The 24,610-nt window shown below is 45.6% G+C and overlaps 2 protein-coding genes across 3 annotated transcripts in view; one reads left to right on the top strand and one right to left on the bottom strand.

Moving 5' to 3' along the window:
- Positions 1–11,364, bottom strand: part of CCDC9B (coiled-coil domain containing 9B) — a 159,322-nt gene extending 147,958 nt beyond the window's left edge. Inside the window, exon 1 of the mRNA XM_050954829.1 lies at positions 11,232–11,364. The gene's annotated coding sequence lies outside the window, so the exon portion shown is untranslated. The remainder of the gene's footprint in view (positions 1–11,231) is intronic.
- A 1,624-nt stretch (positions 11,365–12,988) lies between these two features.
- DISP2 (dispatched RND transporter family member 2) overlaps positions 12,989–24,610 on the top strand; it is a 34,490-nt gene continuing 22,868 nt past the window's right edge. For both annotated transcript variants that reach the window (XM_050954797.1, XM_050954796.1), the window contains exon 1: positions 12,989–13,057. The gene's annotated coding sequence lies outside the window, so the exon portion shown is untranslated. The remainder of the gene's footprint in view (positions 13,058–24,610) is intronic.

Raw genomic sequence — 24,610 nt, 5'->3', positions numbered from 1 at the left:
TTTCATCAATATCTTCCTCTGGTAAGCTCACCTTTTGCAGACATACCTTTAATGGGTGTGGTGGGCTATGCAGAACTGTGCATGTATATAAATGTATGTAAGTACATACATAAATACCTGAACAAGCAGAGGGCAAGATGTAAGTAATCAGCTGTGTGTAAATCACTGTGTGTGTGCATATGTGTGTATTTATAACATAGAAATCTAAGAAAAAATACCAAGATATCTGAATGTTTCTCTGTTTATATTGCTGAGTGAATTATCAATACAGCACATACTGCTACAAACAAGAAAAACAAATCTGAAAAACAGCAATATTGCTTTGCTTTAAATCATGCTATAAGTAGACAAGGTGAGCTTCTGATAAGAATATGCATCTGTGCAGACCCAAGTAATTGAATACTCTGTGCACCTATAAATGAGAGCTGAAAATACTCTGCACCTTGAAAAACGGAACACTTCTATTTAGGAGATTAAATAAGATCTAGGCACTTCAGACACCCAGCTGAAATGTTTGGCATGTGTCCACCTTTATGAAGGTGGCTCTTAGCGAGAATGAGTTGATTCAGCTCCTGGCATTCAAACTGTGACTGCAATGCATTGCCATGTGTATATTCGACACCTCTGAAGTTGCAAAGGGTGAATGGTACTGACTGTGTTGCTGCTGTAAAATAAGCCTGGCGCAGAGGAAGTGAAGCGTAGTTTATGTAATGAGCTCACACATCCGCAGCCATGCAGGGACTGTTCCTCAGGGTCAGGTAGCCAGATATGAATAGTGTCACTTCAGATCTACATTAGGAAAGGTTGCCAGTTTAGTTAAGCTGGTAGAGCTACACCATCAAACCCTCCACGTGTAGCTGCAGCTTATACTAGCAAAGAAGTGTTTTTATGAGTGTAGTTTATACCAATCCCTTAAGCAAAAATAAGCTATACCAGCAAAGGCACTTGTATGCCAGTATAACTGCATCTGCACTACGGCTTTTGCTGGTATAAATATGTCATTTAAAAAAATCACACTCCTAGCCAACATTACTGTATCAGTAATATTTTCTAGTACAGACCTGGTCTGAGTGGGCTGGAGCAATAAAGAGTTTATTAAGGCAAAGGATACATGACTGTGCCACTGGTAGAGCTTGGCAAATAATGGATTTTTTTTGGTTGTTTGGCAATTCTGAAAAATCCAAAATTAAATTTGATTTTGGATCAACCCCTCAACAATTTTTACATAGTCGTTGGCAAATCAAAAAGTTAAAACCAAAATGATTTGTTCAACCTGAAGCAAAATATTTTTGATTTCAAGCATTTTGAAAATATTTTGATTGCTTTTTATTAAAGGAAATTTTTCAGTAAAAGTTGTTTGGAACCAAAAAATTGAAACATTTCATTTTGAATATGTCAAAATGAAACACTGACTTTTTTTCAGAATCTTTTTGTCTGAAACAATTTGACAAAACTGACATGAATTTGAAAGCTTATGCCCAAATACATTTGTTAGTCTCTAAGATGCCACAAGTACTCCTTGTTGTTTTTACTGATACAGACTAACACAGCTACCCCTCTGAAACTTGAAACATTTCAGTGATACCAAAAAAAAGTTTAGTGCTAAAGATTTTTGCCTTTCTCTAGTCACTGGCTCCATCCTGGAAGCTGGCACTGAGCTTTGTGTGTCTGCATAGATAGCTCTGTTTTTATTTTGTGTGTCAGCCTGGTTTTGTCTGTCTTTGCATCTCATGCATGCCTGTGCTTGGGGATTTGTACTCCAGTCTGCCTCTGTATTAGGATAGGAACTTCTCTGTGTACATTTGTCTATCAGTGCCAGTTATTGGACCTGATGAAATTACTGGTGAAATACAATGGTCAGTGTTATGCAGGGGGTCACATGAGATTATCATAATGGTTCCTTCTGGCTTTAAAATATGTGACTCTATACTCGTATACAGCTTAGTGGGTATTTATCCAAATTGGTGTGTCTCTGTGTGTATGTGCCTGTCTGGCCATATATCATTTGCTACAGTATGTGCACTGTTGGCGGGGAGGGGGGGGGGATAGGGAGTTGGTTTTGTTTTTTAATGTTGCTAGGTTTTGTCCAAGGCCCAGATTTATTTTCTGGCTCTGTTTAGATTTTCTTTTCAGTGCCCAACGCTTAAGGATAAGTTTTCAGTGCAAAGTGCAGCAATTTAATTAGGTAACTCCCAGGAGTCACCCAGCCAAATCCCCATAAACCAAGCAGAAAATGTGTCTATCTTTTCTTAACCCAAAACCAAAAAAAGAGAATTGAGCTGAGAAATCATGAGCCAGATTAAATATAGATTACAGAAGAACTGATAATATATGATCCAAAACGGTATGTGCAGAGCTACAGAGATGAATTAGGAAAGTGTTAAACTGAACCAGTCTGAGTTTTGAGCCAGGCTGGAGTATGTATCCTGCTCTGGTGTTGGATGTGTTTTGCTCAGCCAATTTTAACTGGAATATACTTTCCTGAGTTGTGCTAATCTGAGCCAGGACATTATGAACTGAGCTATCTTGGATTGGGATTAGTGGATTTGAAGTGAACTAAAATAAACTGCTGAATGTAGCCAAACTAAGATGGGATGTTCTGAGATGACTCATTGAAAAGTGCAGAGCTGCATTGAAGTGAACTAGATAAGTTAAGAAAACATGAGAAGAGCTTTCCATCACTCGACCTGATCCACCATACAGATGCCAAGGAAAACACTACAGAGGCAAGATGGATGAGATAATCTTTTATTGGACCAACTTCTGTTGGTGAAAGAGACAAGCTTTCAAGCTAAAGCTCTTCTTCAGGCCACCAACAGAAGTTGGTCCAATAAAAGATATTACCTCATCTACCTTGTCTCACTAATATCCTAGGACCAACATGGCTACCACACTGCAAACAAAAAAAGGAAAACAGTTTTCCTTGTACCTCCCTAGAGAATCTCCTAATATTAGATCCTAGGGATCAGCAAACATTTGGAGGGTGATCCTGTACCATTGAGGACAATGGAAACTTTGAAACTCACTTCAGTAGGAGCAGAATAGAGTCCTTGATGCTTCAGAACTTTCTAACCAGGAATCTTACAGCTTTTTTTCTTCTTCTTCTTCTTTGTGAAGGCACCTGCATGTGCTGGTGGTGGTAGTGGAGGTGAGAGGGGAGATAGGTAAGTATGGAAAGACATGGAAAGAATATTATATGTCCACATCAAATACTGTTTCAAAGCTCAAATGCAAGGTTATTTTTCTCTTTTTCACAGCCAAAATGCCACAGGTAAGAGAACTCATTGTTTGGCAGTAAATAAACACATTCCTAATCACTGGGCTTTGTAATGCAATTCACCCAGCATTCCCTATGTCCTGCCTCAACTGCCAGCTAGGCCATGTGGATCCAAAGGAGAAGGGGGAAGTATTGTGCAGTCTGACTCCTCCAGCCGCTGCCACCAGACCCTTGGTTGGAGGCAAAGTTTTTGCTCATTATGCCCCAGGAGGCACATACTGCCTTCTCAGCTGCCCTGGAACCTGCATGGGGCATATCAAAAACATCTTCTACAGACATTTTTCCCCTGGGTGGTGGCAGGTTGGGTCCGGGCAGAGGAGGCATGGTGTGGCTTCGGCCAGCTTGGCCAGGGCTCCTCCAGGCGGGGGGGAGCTTGGCTTGGCTCGGGGCTTTGGCCAGCCCAGCCAGAGGTCCTTGGGGTGGGGGGAAGGCGGGGGAGAGAGGCTCGGGGCTTTGGCAAGCCCAGCCGGGGCTCCTCTCAGTGTGAGGGGATGCTCCGAGCTGCAGTTGCTCCTTTAGGCAGGTGGGGGGTGGGTGGCTTCAATGCTTCAGCCAGCCAGGGCCTCTTCTGGGCGGGGGTGGGATAGGGGACTGGTGCAGCTTGTGGCTATGGCCAAAGGGGAAGGGGGCCCAAGGGGTCTCGGGGATCCAGCCATGGGGAGGGCATGGGCAGAAGGGGTGGATCTGGGGGCTAGCCTCCCAAGAAGAGGGCTCCACCCACCACCCATGAGTATATTTAAAGCCTCTTTCATCTCCCTTATCCCCTCTTCATCCCATACACCCCTTTTATTTCTCTTCTCTCCTTTCTCATCTGTATTTTTCCCTTACTGTCTGTTCCTTACTCTCTTTTGCCCTTTTCACTTCTCCATTTGTCTCTCATCTCTTTCCTTAGCTAAAATAGAGAAATGAGATATCTTTCCCTTCACTTTTATTCTTCCTCTCTCTTTCCACCCCCAGTGCTTAATACCTTCGTTCAGGTCAGAAGGACAACAGAGAACAGCTGGACCTGTCTAATTTAGTGACAAACCTTGGATGTGTGGTTTGGCTGTGATCCCATGGCGCACGCCAACTACCTCAATGGCAAAGAGCAAAGGAAGGACGAGTGACTTCACACACAACTGTTCCAACACTGGGTGTGTTATAACTTCTGTAAAAGGGACTTTGATATATATGGTAATACCTATATGCCCCAACGGAGATCAGAGCCCCACTGTGTTAGGCCATGTACAAACACATTATAGGAGAACACCCCAGGCCAAAGAGCTTACAGTCTAAATAGACAAGACTGTCAAAGGGTGGGAGGAAGGGGGAGATGTGGGGGGGGGCAAGGGTCACATGCCCCTCTCCAATCGCCTGGGTGGGGGCAAGGGCCCAGCTACTGCTAACGACGTCCACCCTTGGGGCAGGGAGTTTGTTTATAAACAGAGGCAGGGTGATTAAGATAACAAAAGGCTTGTCATTAAATTAAAGATCATTAGATGATCCTGAAAGCATTCCCAGGCACTCCAGTTATAAGACAGGAAACAAAGGGTAGATCCATTTTCAGAATGGAGAGAAGTAAATAGAGATGCCCCTAGGGGTCTGTACTGGTCTGGGATCAGTACTGTTCAACATATTCATAAATGATCTGCAAAAAGGGGTAAACAGTGAGACAGCAAAGTTTGCAGATGACACAAAATTACTCAAGATAATTAAATCGAAAACAGGCTGCAAAATATAATCCCAACAATACATACAAAATGATGGTTCCTAAATTAGCTGTTACCCATCCAGAAAGATCTTGGAGTTATTTGTAGTACTCTAGAAGCACTCTTTCCAGAGTACTATAAATGTAAAAGGGCTTGTCTACACTTACATTTTATAGTGCTCTAACTTGCCGTCTCCAGGGGTCACCCCATTGAGCGCAGCAAGTCTGGGCGCTTTAAAGCACTAGTGTAGACAGGCTCTGAGTGCTCCAGCACTCGGAGCTAATCCCATCATGGAGGTGGATTACCAGGAGTGCTGAGAGAGCTCTCTCCCAGCGTTCGTGCAAGACCACACCCACACTTCAAAGCGCTGCCACGGGAGCATTCCCGCAGCAGCGTTTTGAAATTTCCAGTGTAGACATACCCTATGAATCCTTCTCACTGTGCCTGTATCATCCTGAACTCATTTAACAGCTTCAGAAGACTTAAAAATTATCTCCAGTCATCAATGGGACAGATGCAACTAAATAATGTAGCTGTCCTTAATGTGCAGGTCATGTTGGGGTGTGTCTCATTTTTTAGTTTTTAAACACCTTTAGTTGGTGCCCCCCTTTGTCTCCCTCCAACGTGTCATCTAATACAGAGGGGGAACAGAGGCACAAACTATGGGCTTGTCTACACCACGCAGCTTTTAGTGACAAGGCTGTGTTAACACAGCCTTGTCGCTAAGTCAGTGTGTGTAAACGCTCTTTGTCGGCACTTTTGCCGGCAAAATATTTCCAGCCCTGTAAGCGGCATCTGTCGGCAGGAGAGTGCTCCTGCTGACAAAGCCGCATTCACACTGCCACTTGCATCGGCAAAACTTTTTTCTTTCACGGGGGGCTTTTTTAAGTACCTGTGAAAGATGTTGTACTTAAAGTACTGCACAGGATCTTTTCAGGGGGGATAAGGCAAAGTGCCACATTTATTGGTAATACATGTATCAATCAACACTGTATCATATGTATGTGATATATATTACACTCATGCACTCACATAGACACACAAGCACACTCCGTCTTCTTGTTGTTACCAACTAGTTGCTCTCCTTAACTTCACTGGCCAGATGAGTTAGATGGGCCAGGGGTGGAGCCAGGCTTTTGTCGATCCAGATCGATGCTCCAGTGTTGACAAGACAAGACCCAAGATCCTCTGCAAGACATCTCACACTTATAGCAGCTGCCCTTTCATGCAAATCTCTACCAGATGCAAAATCTGTGTCTGTGTCAGCTGGTCATTGGTGGTGCTTCCTTCTGGGTGTTGTCTTAATGCTGCCACATTTATTTTCAAAGAGGGTGTTTTCAAGAGAAGGTGCTTGCTCCCAAGGCCTTCAATATGTCTGATCTTCTTTAATAAGTCCACTTGACAAGTGGACTCTTTGTTGCATTTGACAAGTTTTATTGTTCTTGGGTCTGGCTTCCATCCCCTCTCCAACTGTTGCAGCTGCCTGGAGCTGTTTGCCTTCCATGCCTTACTCATTCACACCTCATTCATTCAACAGGGCAATTGATTAAAAGGGGGGAGATATTATTCTACTCCTAGTGAAAAGAATTTTTTCTTCTACCGTAACTATCCTTAGGGGCTATAACATTATACCAACGCTCAATACAAAGTTTCTATATAAGGAATTGATACAAAGTTCCTATATCAACAGACTTGATACAAAGTTGTATGAAAATAGAGGTTATATGAAGAGGCATAATACAAAGTCATATGAAATGATACACAGTTATGCAAAGATGCTTAATACAGAGATTTATCTACAAAGACAAAAGTTTTGTCGACAACTTTGCAGTATAGACATACCCTAAGTGACGGACGGCTTGTGGCATAGCTGAGAATTGAGCCAAGATCATCTGAAGTCCAATCCACTGCCTTAACCACAAGACCTTACTTCTTCTCAAATTGGTACTACATATGAGACCGTATTGCCCAAGCAACATTGCAGAAATCAAGAGCATAGAACAAGGAGTAGATTAAGCTTTTCTAGTTACAATAGCACTAACCCAACTCATAGAAATAAAGCCACAGTAATAGATTATAGCCTATATGAAATTGCTAGCTATAAAAGTAGCAGTATATTTATAATAGGGTCTGAAAAGTCCATCTCTAAATCTTTCTTTAATATTCTATTGCTTGTTTTATTTTATAGTAGCACGAGGCAGGAAAAAGGGAAAGGATATGGTAAGTGGAGACTCTACCATCAAATAAATCCTGTCCAATCTATTCAGTAGACATAAAGTTTTATTTTTTTCTAGGCAGGCAACATAAGCTATTCTAGATCTAATAACTGCAATTTATTCGATTCTAATGAGCAAGCCCTTTGCTTAATTGTAGCAGAGAAACATTTTCATAGCTTTCACAGTGGTAGCCATGTTAGTCTGTATGTGCAAAAAGAACAAGGAGTACTCGTGGCACCTTAGAGACTAACATATTTATTTAAGCATAAACTTTTGTGAGCTAAAACCCACTTCATAGGATTCATAGCTGATATTCAGTAAAGGGGACTCCTTCCTCACTGTGCAGCCAGTACATCTCAACCTGGTCAGGCAATATTTTATTAGAGACATTGATAGTCTCCATACCCTATTCTTGGGACTCCTCTTCCGCTGGATTATAAAAGCACTTCATCGCCTATCAAGGAAAGATGTACGCTTTTTACACCTTCTAAAAAATCTAGAGCAATAAAGCAGGAAGGGCTTATTCTAAGCAGCTAGTGGATTAGTGGGAGTTGCCAGGATACTCAGCACAGTAATACTCATCCTTTTTGCTTTGGCTTTTTCACAGCAAGTAAAGCCATGAGGATGCCATAGTCATGACTGTGTTCACTGTCATGAAAAAGGTCAAGGTCACTGCAATGGTGAAAATCACAAGCAGGGTCATGGCCATTACCAAGAATAAAGTTCTGGAATGAGCTGCTGCAAATTAATCTTCTACAGTTATCCAGTGAAGTTTTCCTATTCTCAGCCCAAACTGTGGTCAGTGGCACCTGTCTGACACCATGCAACACAAATGTTATTGAGTCTTTTCTACCCATAAATAAACATACTTAGTGATACATTTTTGGGGAAAGGGAAACAGTCCGGTTGTTCATATTCTTTGTAATACAAGTATCAGAGGTATAGCCGTGTTAGTCTGGATCTGTGAAAAGCAACAAAGAGTCCTGTGGCACCTTATAGACTAACAGACGTATTTACTGGGTAAATACCCACTTTGCCAGATGCATGTAGTGGAAGTTTCCAGAGGCAGGTATAAATATGCAGGTAAGACTCAGTCTATAGATGAGGTTAGTTCAATCAGGGAGGATGACACCCTCCTCTAGCAGCTGAGTAGTGAACACCAAGGGAGAAGAAACTGCTCAACTGCTAGAAGAGGGCCTCATCCCAGCTGCATTCAGACGAGAGGAAGTAGAGTTGCTCCATTTGTGCTAAAGTGTGTGCGGCTGGGGCAACACTGCTCTGGGGAAGGCCAAGCTATTGGGGTGGGGGAGGGCGGGGGCAGGGGGTGTCCATCCCTGGAGCAGGCCCGCTTACCAGCTGGGTCAAGGGAAGGTCTCCATGCTGGGGCTTGCTCTCCTGCCCCTGTGCTGCCAGGACACCTGGTCCCAGCTGCTGGTGGCTTCCCAGTACCCGAGCCCATAGGCGGCAGGTTATATGGGCTCAAGGTGCCCGGGCTCCAGGAATATTCAGGGCTGGGGGCCCTGCTCCAGCAATATTTGGAGCTGGGTCTCTCCCCCGGCCCTGCCTGGATCAGGTCCCGGCCCCGGCCCCCGCGGGTCCCCCCCACCACCCCGCCCCACCGTGTCCCTGCCTGGAGCGGGTCCCGGCCTCCGCCTTCCACCCCTCCCCCTGCATCCCCCCCTCCGCCACGTCCCTGCACGAAGAGAACGGCTCCCAGCTGAACTGCTGTCTGCTGCCCCAGGGTCCTAGCGCCTGCCATCCGCTAATGGCAAGGCAGGCTGCCATTACCCTGCCCTTCTGCCCTAGCCTTGAGCCTCTCCAATGCCCCAAACCCCTCATCCCCAGCCAGAGCCCTTATCCCTCTGCACCCTGATCCTCTGCCCCAGCCAGAGCCCTCATCCCCCTGCACCCTAATCCTCATCCCCAGCCAGAGCCCTCATCCCCAGTCAGAGCCCTCCTCCCCCTGCACCCTAATTGTCATCCCCAGCCAGAGCCCTCATCCCTCTGCACCCTAATCCTCATCCCCAGCCAGAGCCCTCATCCCTCTGCACCCTAATCCTCTGCCCCAGCCAAAGCCCTCATCCCCCTGCACCCTAATCGTCATCCCCAGTCAGAGCCCTCATCCCCCTGCACCCTAATCCTCTGCTCCAGCCCTGAGCCCCCACCGCAGCATGAAACCCTCATCCTCAGCCCCAGCCCTCATTCCCCTGCACCCTGAGCCTCTGCCCCAGCTCTGAGCCCCCACGCATCATGAATCCCTCATCCTCAGCCCCAATCCTCATTCCCCTGCAGCCTGATCCTCTGCCCCAGCGTGCACCACCTCCCCAGGGCCGGTGCAAGGATATTTTGCGCCCTAGGCGAAACTTCCATCTTGCGCTCCCCCCCCCGCCAAAAAAATCACATACATTATACACAATACACGGTCATGAAATTGTGCCCCAGACCTTTTTTTTTATCTGCCATGAGGCTGCATCAACTGTAAACGAAAAAAAATGAAATTTTATTCCTATCAGTCCTTTTTCTTGTTCACTGTTAAAAGTAAAGGATAGAGAATGCATGTCACTTACTATAATTAACTATTTGAATTTCATCAACTGTTTGACGTAAATATTGATTAAGAGATCAAGATGACTTTCCCTTAAAATTAAGTAATGTTGATTGTAATCAGAAATACACCTTTTTTAGTCACGTATACGTCCTTCCTTCATATCAAAATCTGACTGGGCGTGCTGCGGAACCCATTCTGCCTAACTAGCCATGCCCCTCCAAATGATTAAAAACATCAAATGGTACAAACTCAATTTGAATGAAAAATTCCGTTTTCTAACTAAATAGGTCACACACACTCAAATGGTTGCCAAGTGCTCTCTGTGGTGGTATGTTCATCTGCTCTAAATGCCTACTAACTTCCCTGTGAAAATAATCTTTGACTTTGATCCAATGAAAGCAGGATGGAAAAGCTCCCACCCCCCCAGAAGACCTAAGACATGATGGCTGGATGACATAAACAGACACCTGTCCCTCACAGGCACTACCTCATAACATGCCAATTATGCTCAAGACAGAACATCACAGAGGAATATTATGCATTCAGTGGTCTCTACACTGGCCAAGCAACAGCATGACAACTAACCTAACCAGTCCATCCAACTTTTTTGACTGCTTCTTGGGCACTGGTGAGGGGTAACAGTGCCAGACTGAGCCCGGTGATGGGTGCAGTACAAATCCACAAACTGAGGCAAGGTGCTGGGCCTAGAGTCCTGCTGAGACTGCTGTCCTGCACCAAGTGGAGCACAGCCTCCATGAGGAGAGAACTCAAATAAATATCACGCTCCTTCTGCATGATTCCCCCAAGCACTTCTTCAGGCAGCTGCTATGGGGGTCACTCACAGCCTTAGGCCTGCCTGTTGCAGGCAAAACACAGCAGCAGGGCTTAAAACTCAGACAGGGCTGCCCAGAGGATTCAGGGGGCCTTGGGCAAAGCAAAATTGGGGGCCCCTTCCATAAAACATTTGCAATACTATAGTAACATGTATTAGGAAATGTAAAAAATAACTAGTGAAATACATTCAAAAATTAACTTGTAATAATTTGAAAATACACTAAATACATTATTTAAAAACATTAAAAGCTGTAATGGTCTGTATACATTTGCAATTACATAATGGGCAGATGATGGGTGATTGTGATGGTTGGTATCAATGGGCTGTTGCTGCCTGGGGGTGGTGCTGTTGTTGCCCAGGGCTGGGTGGGGAGCTGGGGTCTGGGTTCAGGGGTGCCCAGCTCACAGGGGCTGGGCTCAGGGATGTGGGGAGATGAGGTCAGGGTGGTGTCCAGCTCAGAGGGGCTGGACTCGGAGCTGGGGGTCAGGGCTGTGGGGGGGATGGGGTCAAGGGGGGTGCCTGGGGGCACTGGGGCAGCTCAGCTCTGCAGGCTGCTGTTCTCTCGAGCCGCCCACATACAAGGGGAGCAGGAGCAGGGACCAGCCAAGGACCAAAGGGGCAGGAGCACAGGCGCCTGAGGCAGAGCTGTGGGGAAGCACTTGCTTACCTTGCCCAGCACATGAGCGTCAGGGTCTTCTTTCTTCCTCCACTCCACCAGACCACCGCTAAGGCTCTTTTCTTCTCCTGCCCCTCGCTGGGGCTGATGTGGAGGCTGAGCCAGTGGGCAGCCCCCGCTTTCCTCCAGAAGCCCTTGTGTCGCGCTGTCGCAGGGCTCCTACCACGTGCGCTAAGCAGAGCTGCGCAGCTCTGCCCAGCCGCCGACCCCCTCCCCCCCAATGAGAAAAATTGCATAGGCTGGAGCCCCTGCTCTGGGAGGGAGAGGGATTTTGATTTCTGAGCCTCTGCTAGCAGCCCAGGGATTCCCCTGGGTCAGGGCGCCGCTGGCAGCCTGAACCTCTGGGTAGTCGCAGCGGCGCCCTGACCCAGGGGACTCCCTGGGCTGCCGGCTGCCGCGGTGGCACCCTGACCAGGGGGACCCCCTGGACTGCTGGCTGCCGCGGCGGCGCGCTGACCCGGGGGACCCCCGGGATGCTGGCTGCCGCGGCGGTGCACGCTGACCCAGGGTCAGTGCGCCTCTGTGGCAGCCGGCAGCCCGGGGTTTCCCTGAGCCAGGGGATCCCCTGGGCTGCCGGTTGCCACGGCGGCTGCTGACCTGGGGGACCCCCTAGGCTGCCGGCTGCCATGGCAGCGCCCTGACCCGGGGGACCCCCTGGGCTGCCGGCTGCCGCGGCGGCGCACTGACCCGGGGGACACCCTGGACTGCGGGCTGCCGCAGAGGCGCCCTGACCAGGGGGACACCCTGGGCTGCCGGCTGCTGCGACTCCCTCTCTGTCCCAGCAGCAGCGGCCGGTCAACCATTTAAAAAAATTTGGGGGCGCTTTTTGGTGCCCCCAAATCTCGGCGCCCTAGGCAACCGCCTAGTTAGCCTAAATGGTTGCACCGGCCCTGCACCTCCCCCTTCCTACACCCACATCCCCAGCTGAGCCTGCACCCAAACTCCATCCCAAAGCCTGCACCCCTCACCCCCTCCTGAACACCCACCCCCTGCCCCAGCCCAGAGCCTGCACCAGCACCCAAACTCCCTCCCAAAGCCTGCACCCCTCACCCCTTCCTACACCCCCACCACCAGCCCAGAGCCTGCACCCAAACTCCCTCCCAAAGCCTGCACCTCTCACCCCTTCCTACACCCCCACCACCAGCCCAGAGCCTGCACCCAAACTCCCTCCCAAAGCCTGCACCCCTCACCCCCTCCTGCACACCCACCCCCTGCCCCACTCCAGAGGCTGCACCCACCACCCAAACGCCTTCCCAAAGCCTGCACCCCTCCTGCACCCTAATCCCCAGCCCAGGACCTGCACCTCAGACCTCCCCCCTGAAACCCCGCCAAGAGCCTTAGGCAGGTGGAGGCAGAGTTTGAGGGGGCGGAGTTGGTGGGCGGGTTCTGGGCACCACCAAAATTTCTACAAACTTGCCTCCCATGCCCGAGCCCCCTTCTCCTGGGGCCAGCGCCAGCTGCTGCTGCTGCGGGCTCCCAGCCCCGCCTCCTCCGCGCTCCGCCCCCGACTGGTCCTAGCCACGCCCCGCTCTCAGCCTAGCCCTGCTATTGGGCCACGCGCCCTGTTCGACCCCCCCTCCCCCTCCCGGCCCGCACCCTCTACGCTTGCGCAGGCGCTGTGCCCGTGGGGAGGGGGTCGGGCGCCCGGGCGTTCAGCACCCGCGAGCGGCGGACAGCTCCTTCCCCCGCGGCCGGAGCCTGCAGCGAGCCAGGCCGACCCGCCGCGGGGCCATGGAGGGAGCGCCGGCCCCGCAGGAGCAGCCGGCAGCCGCCAAGGTGGAGGGGGGGCGCCGGGAGCAGGGCACCTGCTCGCCCAGGTATGACCCGTAGCGCGTCCCTGCAAAGCCACCTGGGCCTCCCCACCGCCCGCGGGTCCCCTCCCTCTGCCCCGGCGCCCTCCCCCAGCCCCGCGTCGCTGCCTCCAGAGGCTCCTTCCCCAGCCTTTCCGGGGACCCGCTGCCTCCCGCCAGCTGCCCCGCTTCCCTTGAGGCCGGCCCCGCCTGCCCCCCGCGGCTGTGCTCCCCCTGCCATCCCCGCAGCGCGGGGCCGGGGCTGGCGTCTGCCCCTCTGAGCCCAGGCAATCGGGGGTGAGTGAGTGAGCTCCCCACAGGGCCGCCAGCCGTCACGCCCCCAGCTCGCCGCCTCCTGTCCCCTCCCCGCCTCCCTAAGGGGCAGCACGGGGCGAGTCGCAGCAGCAGCTGGTGGCTACGGTACCCGCCAGGCTCCAGCGGCGATTGGCTTTGATCATCCAATATCACCTGAAGAAGAGACTCGCGACTAGACACAGGGCTTTCCAGTTCAGTGAGGATGGGTCTAACGCCTGAGCAGGTTTCACTGGTGCTATCAGACTAGCCCCTCTGCACATCCGTCTCCAGATTGGTTTGGCGTTTATCCTCGAATTAAAACGGCACACGCTGCCCTAGATCCCTGAAGAGAGCTGCCTGTCGCGTCAGCCAGGATTTTCTCAAACAGAATAGAATACCTAATTTACCTGCCTCATGATTGCACAAACAAGCGAAATATATGCAGATTTTGCACTTATTTCCACTTCCAATGTAACAATGAGCAGGGCTATTGAAGTGGGCTGTGGATGGTGTCCTACAGAAGGGCAGCCGCCCTCCGTATGATTCTGGGGATGACCTATCCTCAGTAACCGCCACGTTTATAACAAGCAAGAGAGAAGCTATTAATAACTGCTACAGATCTGTGAATGGTATTTTTTCCTGCAGGGCACAACGGAATAACAGATATTATCAAAGTAAGGAGGCTGAAAGATAGTCATCGGAAGACAGTGATATGGCATTAGGATGTGAGACCTGAAAGCACGGGGAATACCTATCTTTTTAATTAGACTGCTTCTGCCTTTAAATAAGGAGACATACACACACTACAAACCTTTGTGGGGGTAGATATGGAGATAAATCTATACCAGAGTGACAGAGAGCTAATCAGATAGCTGTCAAATGCTATTTGCATACACCATTCTGATTGCTCTGTTTCCAAATGATTTTGCTTGCAAAACTGTGAGTCCCATATATCATTCTGATCTGCATTTGTCTGAGTATGTGATTTAGCTTATGAATTATAAATTCTGTAACAAAATATGATATTGTTAAAGTTATTCTTAGTATTTATTATATGCTTCTCTTAGCATCCATAATGTGCTAGGTGCTGCACAAACACAAAAGAGGGCACATTCCTTGCCCCCAAATACTTTCATCACAGTCTAAACAAAACTCTGCAGCCTTGGTCATGTCCTTTATGCTATATGTTCCAATGCATAGCTTACAAAATCAGTTACTATGCATATATGCACCATTACAGTAATTTTCCTATGAAGCCCAATAGTCATTTTATTATAGAGCAAAGGAAACCTTAAATATTTAAACAGATTTTCATTTGTTATTGAGGAGGCATAGGTCTTCCAAATTACCTAGATTTTCTAGTTGATCAGAACATAGCAGATCAAACTAAACTAAATATAGTCATAAAGGCAACAATTTTCACTTTTGCTTAATACAAATAATAAACTTTACATTAGTGCTGAGATTATTCCAACCTGCCCAAGGAAAGTGGGCAGTCAGATCTCCTTTTGAAATTCTCAGGCAAGAAGTCTGTGTGTTTTGGTTAATAAAATACTCACGTACTATGCTAAAAAAAAACCCTTCCTTTAACCATTTCACAACAAATTTTTGTTTTAAATCTTGGGAATCTGGTGACATAGAAATGACTGGTCAAATCCTACAACATTTGCTTACTTCAGGTGAGCAGCACCACTGAAATCAATAGGTCTACATATGTGAGTTACAATTACATGTGTGAGTAAAGATGGCTGGCAGGTCAGATTCCACTTTGAGCTTTATCTTATGGTTTATAGTCTCATCCTCAGTTACAATAGAATGTATTGTAATAATGTACAATTAGACAGGAGCTCCTCCCACACATTATATATATAGTTAGTTTAGTTTAGTTAGAGATTTGTATGTGGATTTCTATACAGATCTCTGTGTGTGTGTGTGTGTGTGTGTGTGTTTGTGTGTGTGTGTGTGTGTGTGTGTGTGTAAACTAAACATTTAGCTTCACATTCCCACTGAGCTTAGTGAACATTCAATTGAATTTACCATCAGATAGCTATTGATGCCTCAAAAGAATAAGTTTCCTTAGGCCTTTTCTAGACTAGAATATAAAGGCGTTGTTTGGGGTGTTTGTTTTTTAAGTGTATTAGTTAACATTGTAACTAACCCATTTTAAACTCTAGTGTACATAGGGCAAATTATACTTTGAAATTGTAGAATCATAGGGTTAGAAGGGACCACAAGGGTCATCTAGTCTAACCCCCTGCCAAGATGCAGATGTGTTGTGTCTAAACCATACAAGACAGATGACTATCCAGCCTCCTTTTGAAAACCTCCAGTGAAGGAGCTTCCACAACCTCCCTAGGCAGTCTGTTCCATTGTCCTACTGTTCTTACAGTTAGGAAGTTTTTTCCGAGATTCAATCTAAATCTGCTATGCTGTAGTTTGAACCCATTGCCTCTTGTCCTGCCCTCTGTGGCAAGAGAGAACATTTTTATGGCAGCCTTTCAAGTATTTGAAGATTGTCTCCCCTTAATCTCCTCTTTTCTAAACTAAACACACCCAGTTCCTTCAGCCTTTGCTCATATGGCTTGCATTCCATCCCTTTGATCATCACTCACTTCTGGATCCTTTCCAGCTTCTCTACATTCTTTCTATACATTGGTGATGAAATTGGACATAGTACTCCAGCTGAGGCCTTACCAGCACCGAGTAGAGAGGTACTATCACCTCCCATGACTTGCATGCATTGCTGACTTATGTTGAGGTTGTGATCCACCACAACTCCCAGATCCTTCTCTGCCGTGCTGCTACCAAGCCAGTTATCCCTTATTTTGTAATTATGCATTTGTTTTTTCTTCAAGTGTAGCATCTTACAGTTGTCTTTGTTGAATTTCATTTTATTGATAATAGCTCAGTTCTCCAATTTATCAAGATCCCTCTGAATTGTAGCTCTATCCTCCAAAGTGTTGGCAACCCTCCCTTGCTTTGTGTCATCTGCAAATTTGATCAGTGTGCTCTCTATTCCTACGTCCGTGTCATTAATAATGATGTTAAACAACACCAGACCCAGAACAGGCCCCTGTGGAGCCCCACTTGAGACTTCCCTCTGATCTGGCATCATTCCATTAATAGTTACTCTTTGTTTGTTGTTGGTTGTTAAACCAATTATGTATCCACTTAATGGTAGTTTGACCAAGCCCACATTTCTCCAGCTTACTTATCAGAATGTCATGCGGGACTGTGTCAAAAGTCTTGCTGAAGTCCAGGAATATTATGTCCAATGTATTCCCTTTGTCCACTAAACCAGTTACTCTGTGAAAGAAGGAAATGAAACTGGTATGTCTTGACGTGTCCTTGATAAATCCATGCTGGCTCCTAGTGATTATCCCCTCATCCTCCAGGTATTTGCAAATTGAATGTTTTATACATTACTTTCTCAGGTATTAAAGTCAGGCTGACTGGTGTATAGTTCTCCAGTTCCTCCTTCCCCCACTATTTAAAGATGGACACTATGTTAGCTCTTCTCTAGTCTTCCAGGACATCTCCTGTTTTCCATGAGTTTATAAATATTATTGCCAGTGACTCTGAGATTTCTTCAGCTAATTCCTTAAGTATTCACCTTCTTGGGTGAATAGCATCCAGCTCTGGATATCAAGTCTTGTTTATTATGTGCGCATATATTTATATATGTTTGTTTAAATACAATTGCATCAATAGCTATTTGGTAGTAAATTCAGTATTATGTTTAGTAGCATCAAAGGATAGGAATGGTAAAGCTAAACTTTTCTTGTCAGTGGAAAGTACAAATGTGAGAGGCAGCCTTTTGTCATCTCATTCATTCTTCATATTGATTTAACATACTCAAGAGTCCCATTAAAAAGATTGCAGGTCTCCTCAAGGGTAAATTCTGTTGGTGTAGTGAAAAAACTTGCAGATTTTTTTTCAGTATATAAGATATTGAGTATACAAAACATTGGCCAATGGAAAGAGTGAAAGTAATTGGGCTCCCCTCTAAAATTGTTCTGTTATACAAATTTTTAATCAGTTAAATAAATAACAAAATTCTTAGATCTTCTCTTTCAAGGCCCAGTCCAGAAAGGTGCTGCTCACCCTCTACTTCTGTTGACTTCAGTGTTATTCTTGGGGTGAATTTGGTCCATTTTCTGTGCATAAGAGGAAGGAGGAATTGGGCCTAATATTGCTGTGAATGAAGTCAGTGAGAATAAAGGATGCTCAATGTCTCACAAGAGATCCTCAGAGCCATGCAGGATTGGCACCATAAATGTGCATGATATGGAGGATTTATGTTTTTTGGGGATTGTTAATTTGGGGGAGGGAGTATTTTCAGTAAGGGTTTGGGGGGCTTTCTCTTTGTATATACTGTATTGGGTAATCTTTCGTATGTACCCTAGCAATTACCATATTAAAGCTCATTAGGAGATTTTTAATGTGCACCAGCAGGGTCTACACAGACTAATCAATTAACAACACATTCATGTGCTTTCAAAATCACACCTCTCTAGCCCGCATAACTACTCTGTGTAGATAAGCCCTTAGATACCAGTAACTATTTCCAGTGTTTTTCTGGTGTTTATTGGATAATCCCTGATCCATCTTTCTTTCTTTCTTTCTTTCTTTCTTTCTTTCTTTCTTTCTTTCACTTGTTTATTGGCTAAACCCTAAAATCAGAAGCCTTAATAATATTGTATGTACACATTATCAAAGATGCCATCCCAAGAGCCAGGACTGACACAATCCCAAAGTCTTATTGACTTAAATGGGAGTAGAAATGGGCTCCAGATTGTTTCTTCTTGGATTATCCCAACCATGTGACATACATAAATTGGGTCAAATTCATCCTGGTGTGATGCTACAGAAGGCAATGACATCTCACTAGTGATGACTTTGGGCTATTATACTTATCTTTACCATGATGTTATCAGATTCCACTAATAACTAAGGCCATGTCTACACTACAAAATTATGTTGACCTAACTTATGTTGGCATGCAGCCACCACAGTTATTAAATCACTTGTGTGTGCACACACTTGACTCCTTGTGCTGGCGGTGCACATCCTCACCAGGAACGCTTGTATTGATTGTATTGTCAGTGTGGGGCATTGTGGGATGGCTCCTGAAAGCCAGTAACAGTCAATGTAAGCAACACTGTGTCTACACTGACACTGCGTCAATGTAATTACATTGACAGTGGCTCTATGCCACTCGGGGAAATGGGTTCTAGATTGGTGTAGAGAGGCACTTACTTCGGTGGGAGCCAAATTTAAGTGAAGACATTTCCACAGCTAGGTCAACTCAAGACAGCCTACATTGACTTACCTATTTAGTGTAGACCAGGTCTAAGAGCCTTATCTAAAGGCCATTAAAGGCAGGCCCTCATTTAATAAGGTGCAATACTAAGATTAAAAAAATAAACATTCTTAAACATGCTAGCAACATATGAACAAACCATAATTGTTGAACAATATTTGATCCTGTCATATTTATGATAGTCTTGTCTCGTCTTCCTGTTTTGCTTTATTTTATTTAATTTTGTATCCTGTAACTATTTTTACTTGCTTGTTATGCAGAACATTAGATGACAGTTTTAGCTTGAGTGCTTGATATATTCTGATAGCATTGTGCTGCTTTTCTGTTATCTCTGCCTTGTCTCTGAATGCTTGCAGCTGTGAGCTCCCAGTGTCTAAAATATGGTCCTTTTATTACCTTAAAAAAGTTAAATGAGAGAACTCATTCCCTCTCAAGTATCGTGTCACATTTCCATGTTGCTGGTGTCATATTCCTAGTGCTTGAGAAAAGAGTCTGTCAGTATGTCTATTATAAACCTCTCTTTAAATTCTATTATAATGCCCCTTCTAAAAACTCCTATTTTTAAGTCTCAGTAAAAATTATAGCAAGTCTAGACAGAAACTTGGCCCACAATATTAGGTCTTAGCCCAGGATGATTTTTTATTAATTATTATTATTATTTTGAAGAAAATTGGTAGAATCCATATTTTAGGTGAGGAAAAACCCACTGCAACAAAAAATGATTTTTTTAAATGAATTTTTGCAGGATTTAGTCCTCGATATGAGTGAGGATCTTTTGAGGGGAAAAAAGATACAGATTGACTCTAGCTTTTTTTGTCTTGGGACGGTAATTCTTCCATTTTTAAGCGTATGTGAATGGTGATTACTGCTACTGATTGGCTAGAATTGTCCACAGAGCTAGTCTGTTATATTTGTTACCTCCCCTCTCTCCTTGTACCACACCTGCTTTTTTCTTTCATTCACCTAGTACATCTTGTCTTTTAGGCTGTAAATTCTTTGAGGCAGGGATTGTCATTTAGGATCTGTTTGTACAGGGTCTAGAACAGGGGTCAGCAACCTTTCAGAAGTGGTGTGCCGAATCTTCATTTATTCACTCTAATTTAAGGTTTCACGTGCCAGTCATACATTTTAACATTTTTAGAAGGTCTCTTTCTACAAGTCTATAATATATAATTAAACTATTGTTGTATGTAAAGTAAATAAGGCTTTTAAAATGTTTAAAAAGCTTCATTTAAAATTAAATTAAAATGCAGAGCCCCCCCGGACCAGTGGCCAGGACCTGGGCAGCATGAGCGCCACTGAAAGTCAGCTCGCGTGCTGCCTTCGGCACCCGTGCAATAGGTTGCCTACCCCTGGTCTAGAACAATCAGGCTTCAACCTCAAGGCGTACCATGATATAAATTATTAGTACATAATAAACAAAGACATTTAAATTATTTGGGAAAACAGTGAGTGATGGCTAAGTTACTGATTCATATAACATCTTCAGAGGAATATTACATCGAGATAGTAGCAAAATAAGAAATACAATGTGGGGAAAATGCAGCAGCTCAAGGAGGTAGTGAAGCCCATATAGTTTTCAGAATGGTTCTCATAGACTCACATTATAGCTCTCCTTAAAAATGCTGGATTTGTTCCCCCTTCCTTTCTCAGTTTGAGCCACATGCTCTCTCCCACTGCATGGCTCAGAGAGAAGCAAAATTACAGAACTACTGGAGAAATGGAGTTACTGCACAGAGGGGGATGGTAGCTATGTGATACCGTTTTTCTGCCATATGAAGCTGCTTCTGCCACAGTGCCTGAGCTCAGTTCCATGTGACTGGATGTAGTCAGCCAATGGGAAGGAATTGGGAACCAGCCAATTTACACAGCTTGTTTGCAGCACTAACTCTTCCTCTACAACTTTTACACGGTGTGCCTGGGAGGTTGGGGGCCAGTCAATGTCCACACAGTGCCTGAGCCACAACCACATGTATAGCCGGTGCTGAAGCTTGACAGCATGGCACAGATCCAGACTCTAGGTGCATACATGGGCCAAGATTTGTGGGCTTGGTCTCTGCTAATCCCATGTCTCATGGATCTATGGCCCTTGCTCCTTGCATAAACCACACCCTCTGCTTGGTCTGCATCATTGTTGCTCTGCCTTCCAGATGGGGTAAAGTAGTAGAAAGGAGTCTAGTTATGAGTCATTAATTGTTTAAGCCTTCCTGCACATTTTCACAGAGGAAGAGGAAGATACAGTCTTTGTTCTTTTGCTGTTTCTGATTCCTCAGGTGGTGCAAAATTTTGTTGTCTGTGCTGTGGTATCATCTCAGAAAAGCAATGTAACAAGGTGACTAGTACAGTTTCATAAATTTGATTTTAAAATTGTCTGAACATCTTAGTGAAGGAGGAAACTTCCAGTGGAGACCAAATTTTCATAAGGTTACTCCTTCCCGGAGGATGGTCATTTAATCCAATCCAGCAGTTGTGCCATAAATAAGGGTAAGATTATATCACAGAGATCATGGATTCCGTGACTTCCAGAGACCTCCATGACATTTTCCACTTCAGCCCCAGGGCAGTGGAACTGGAGCTGTCAGCCGTCAGGGGCCCTGGAGCTTCGAGCTGCCATGGGTGGCAGGTGCCCCCACAGCTCTGAGCCACCGTGGCTGGTGGGTGGAACCCAGAGTTCTGAGTTGCCGTGGGCAGTGGGAGGACCCGGAGCTCTGAGCTGCCAGTAGGGTTGCCAACTTTCTGATTGCCAAAAACTGAACATCCTTGCCCCACACTCTGCCCTGCCACTTCCCAAGGCCCCACTCCTGCCCCACCTCTTCTCTGAGGCCTAGCCTCCCACACACTCCATCTCCTCTCCCTCTGTCACTCGCTATCTCCCACTCTCTCTCAGTTGCTCATTTTCACTGGGCTAGGGTAGGGGGTTAGGGCACAGGAGGGGGTGAGGGCTCTGGCTGGGACCAGAAATGAGGGGTTCGAATTGTGGGAGGGGGCTCCAGGCTGTGGCAGAGGGTTGGAGTGCAGGAGGAGGTGAGCGCTCTGGCTGAGGGTGAGGGCTCCAGGGTGGGGCCAGAATTGAGGGGATTGGATTGCAGGAGGGGGCTCTGGGCTGGGGCCAAGGGGTTTGGAATGCAGAGGAAGGGGCTCGGGGTTGGGGCAGGGGTTGGAGTGCGGAAAGAGTTGAGGGGTTCAGGCTCTGTGTGGTGCATACCTCAGGTGGCTCCTGGAAGTGGTTGGCATGTCCCTGTGGTCCCTCAGCAGTTCCTGGTCAATGGGAGCTGCAAGTTCAGCACCTACGGTCAAGGGCACCACTCAGAGCTGCTTGGCCGCCTGTGCACGTAGGGGCCAGAGGGACATGTCGTCGCTTTTGAGAGCCACACAGAGCCAGGCAGGCAAGGAGTCTGACTTAGCCCAACTGCGCCGCCGACCGGACTTTTAGCGGCCTGGTCAATGGTGCTGACCAGAGCCGCCAGGGTCCCTTTTTGACTGGGCATTCTGGTCGAAAACTGGATGCATGGTAAGCCTAGCTGCCAGCTCTGGAGCTCTGAGCCAGCTTCTCAGGGAGGCAAACATTGTAAAGAACACAACCAACAATGATAGATAACAGGAGCAGTTAATTTCAGTCTGGTCCTTGCTCTCTGCCTCCCTCGGCTCTCTTTATCTCTTGGGTAGCTTCCAGCTAGGTTTGGCAAAATGAGGCTATGAGGTCACCACTGTAGGCTGCTACTTTTCTGTGCCTGAGAGAACATTTATGCTCACTCCCCCCCCAAAATTGTTGAATATATCACATCACCCTGATTGGAAATTATCTTCCAGAAGATGTTCTTCTTTCAGTGGTGTTAGCTTCTTGTTCAGTTCCAGTATCATTAAAGCATGTGTGCAGATGATTCATAAATGCATTGATCTAGCCAGTCCTCCCCTTCCCCGCCACAATAAACAACCACTACAAACTCCTTCATCCGCTCTTCTCTAATATGATTAGAGGGTCCTGTCTATGCCACAAAATAATAATGTTATGACCTGGTACAGGCAGACAAACATGAGCCAGTCTACAACTCAGACAAGGACTGCAGCATATAAAATGTTGAGGCTGCCAGATTGACAGCTAATTGGGATTGTAGGCTCTGCAGACTTTGAAATCTTCAAAGCTTACACAGGTGATTACCAACCCACAATTATCCAAAAGCTTCAGGTCTCCTGTAAGACCTTTGGATAACCAAGATCACACTATAATTAGTTGGAGAGAGTACAGCATAGGGCAGCTAAGATGATGAATGGAAATTAGGTGCTTACATATGATAAATGATTGACAGAACTGGAATTATTTAGTCATGAGTGATGATTAACAGGTGACTTAAGTGAAAGATTTAAACTAGCTCAATTTATTATAAACTATGAAGTTCTTGGACAGGCCAGGGTCAAGTGTATCAGCTAGAGGGAACATCTGGAGGAAGAATTTAAAATGGCATTATTTTACAGGCAGAGTGGTGAACAGGGGGAATAGACTTCCACTAGGAGTGTTAGAGTCAAGAATATTCATGTATTTAAGCAACAGTTGGATGCAATAATAAATTAAAGGGTTATCTGTCCACTTTTATGATCAGTCATTTTTGTAGCTGACTGCTTTTTTGAGCATGTCAGGAGGAATTTTTCACAGCTTGTTTCCCTCATTTCCCCAGTTGGCTTCACAGTGTTGTGCATGACAATGTTTTTCTTCTCCAGTAATACAGACAGACATGGCAGAGTAGATATTAAGCCACTCTAGATATGAAAAATCAATTAACAGTTTCTTGTCCCACTCCACTATCTAGCACCAGCTCTTTAAAGGAAGAAAAATTGTATTTTCACTGGATATATAATTTTTTGAAAAATCCAAATATCTTATAGGCGTTAGATCACCAAAATGTATTAAGGACAACTTCTTGTTTCAGAAGGTGGAGGCAGCTATTTCAGACTTGATTCTGAATACTAGCAAGGAATTAGTTGCCAATCTTAAGGTAGAAAGCAGTTGATAGTGATTGTGAGGTGATAGATTTCATGACTGTATGGAAAGGAAGAAGTAAGAGCAGCAGAATAAGGACAATGGACTTCAAAAAAGCAGACTTTTACAAGCTCAGAGAACAGGTAGCTATGGTCCCATCGGAAGAAAGTCTAAGGAAAAAGGAGCTCCAGACAGCTGGCAGTTTCTGAAAGAGAGAATATTATAGACACAACAGCAAACTATCCCAATGTGAAGGAAAGATAGGATGACTAAAAAGAGGGCAATATGGCTCCATCAGTAGCTCTTTAATGTCCCAAAATTCAAAAAGCGAATCATACAAAGTATGGAAACATGGACAAATTGCTAAGGATGAATACAAAATAATAGCACAAGCATGTAGGAACAAAATCAGAAAGGTTAAGGCACAAAATAAGTTGCTTTGTGAGACATAATAGGCAATAAGGAGGTGCTATAAATACATTAGGAGCGCCACTATTTAGCAGGGAATAAGAGCTAGTAACGGATGACATCAAGAAGACTGAAGTGTTTAATGCATATTTTGCTTCAGTCTCCACTAAAAAAGTTAATTGTGACCAGATTCTTAACACAATTAATATTAAAAACAAGGGAGAAGAAATGCAAGCCAAAATAGGGAAAGAACAAGTTAAAGAATATTTAGATAAGTTAGCTGTATTCAAGTCAGCAGTGCCTGACAAAATTCATCGTAAGGTACTTAAGGAATTAGTGGAAGCATTATTTTTGAAAATTCATGGAGGACAGGAGAGGTTCTAGAGGACTGGAGAACGGGAAAACATAGTACCTGTCTTTAAAAAGGGGAACAAAGAGGACCCTGGAGAATTAAAGACCAGTCAGTCTAACTTCAATATACAGAAAGATACTGGAACAAATTATTAAACAATCACAAGCATTCCTTTAGGCCAATAGAAAATCCATACTCTTATGTTGCAAAGTACCTTTATCTGGAGTC

This window comes from Gopherus flavomarginatus, chromosome 5, assembly GCF_025201925.1.
Source record: "Gopherus flavomarginatus isolate rGopFla2 chromosome 5, rGopFla2.mat.asm, whole genome shotgun sequence".
NCBI classification, from domain to species: Eukaryota; Metazoa; Chordata; order Testudines; family Testudinidae; genus Gopherus; species Gopherus flavomarginatus.
This window is presented reverse-complemented; position numbering and strand designations above follow the sequence as displayed.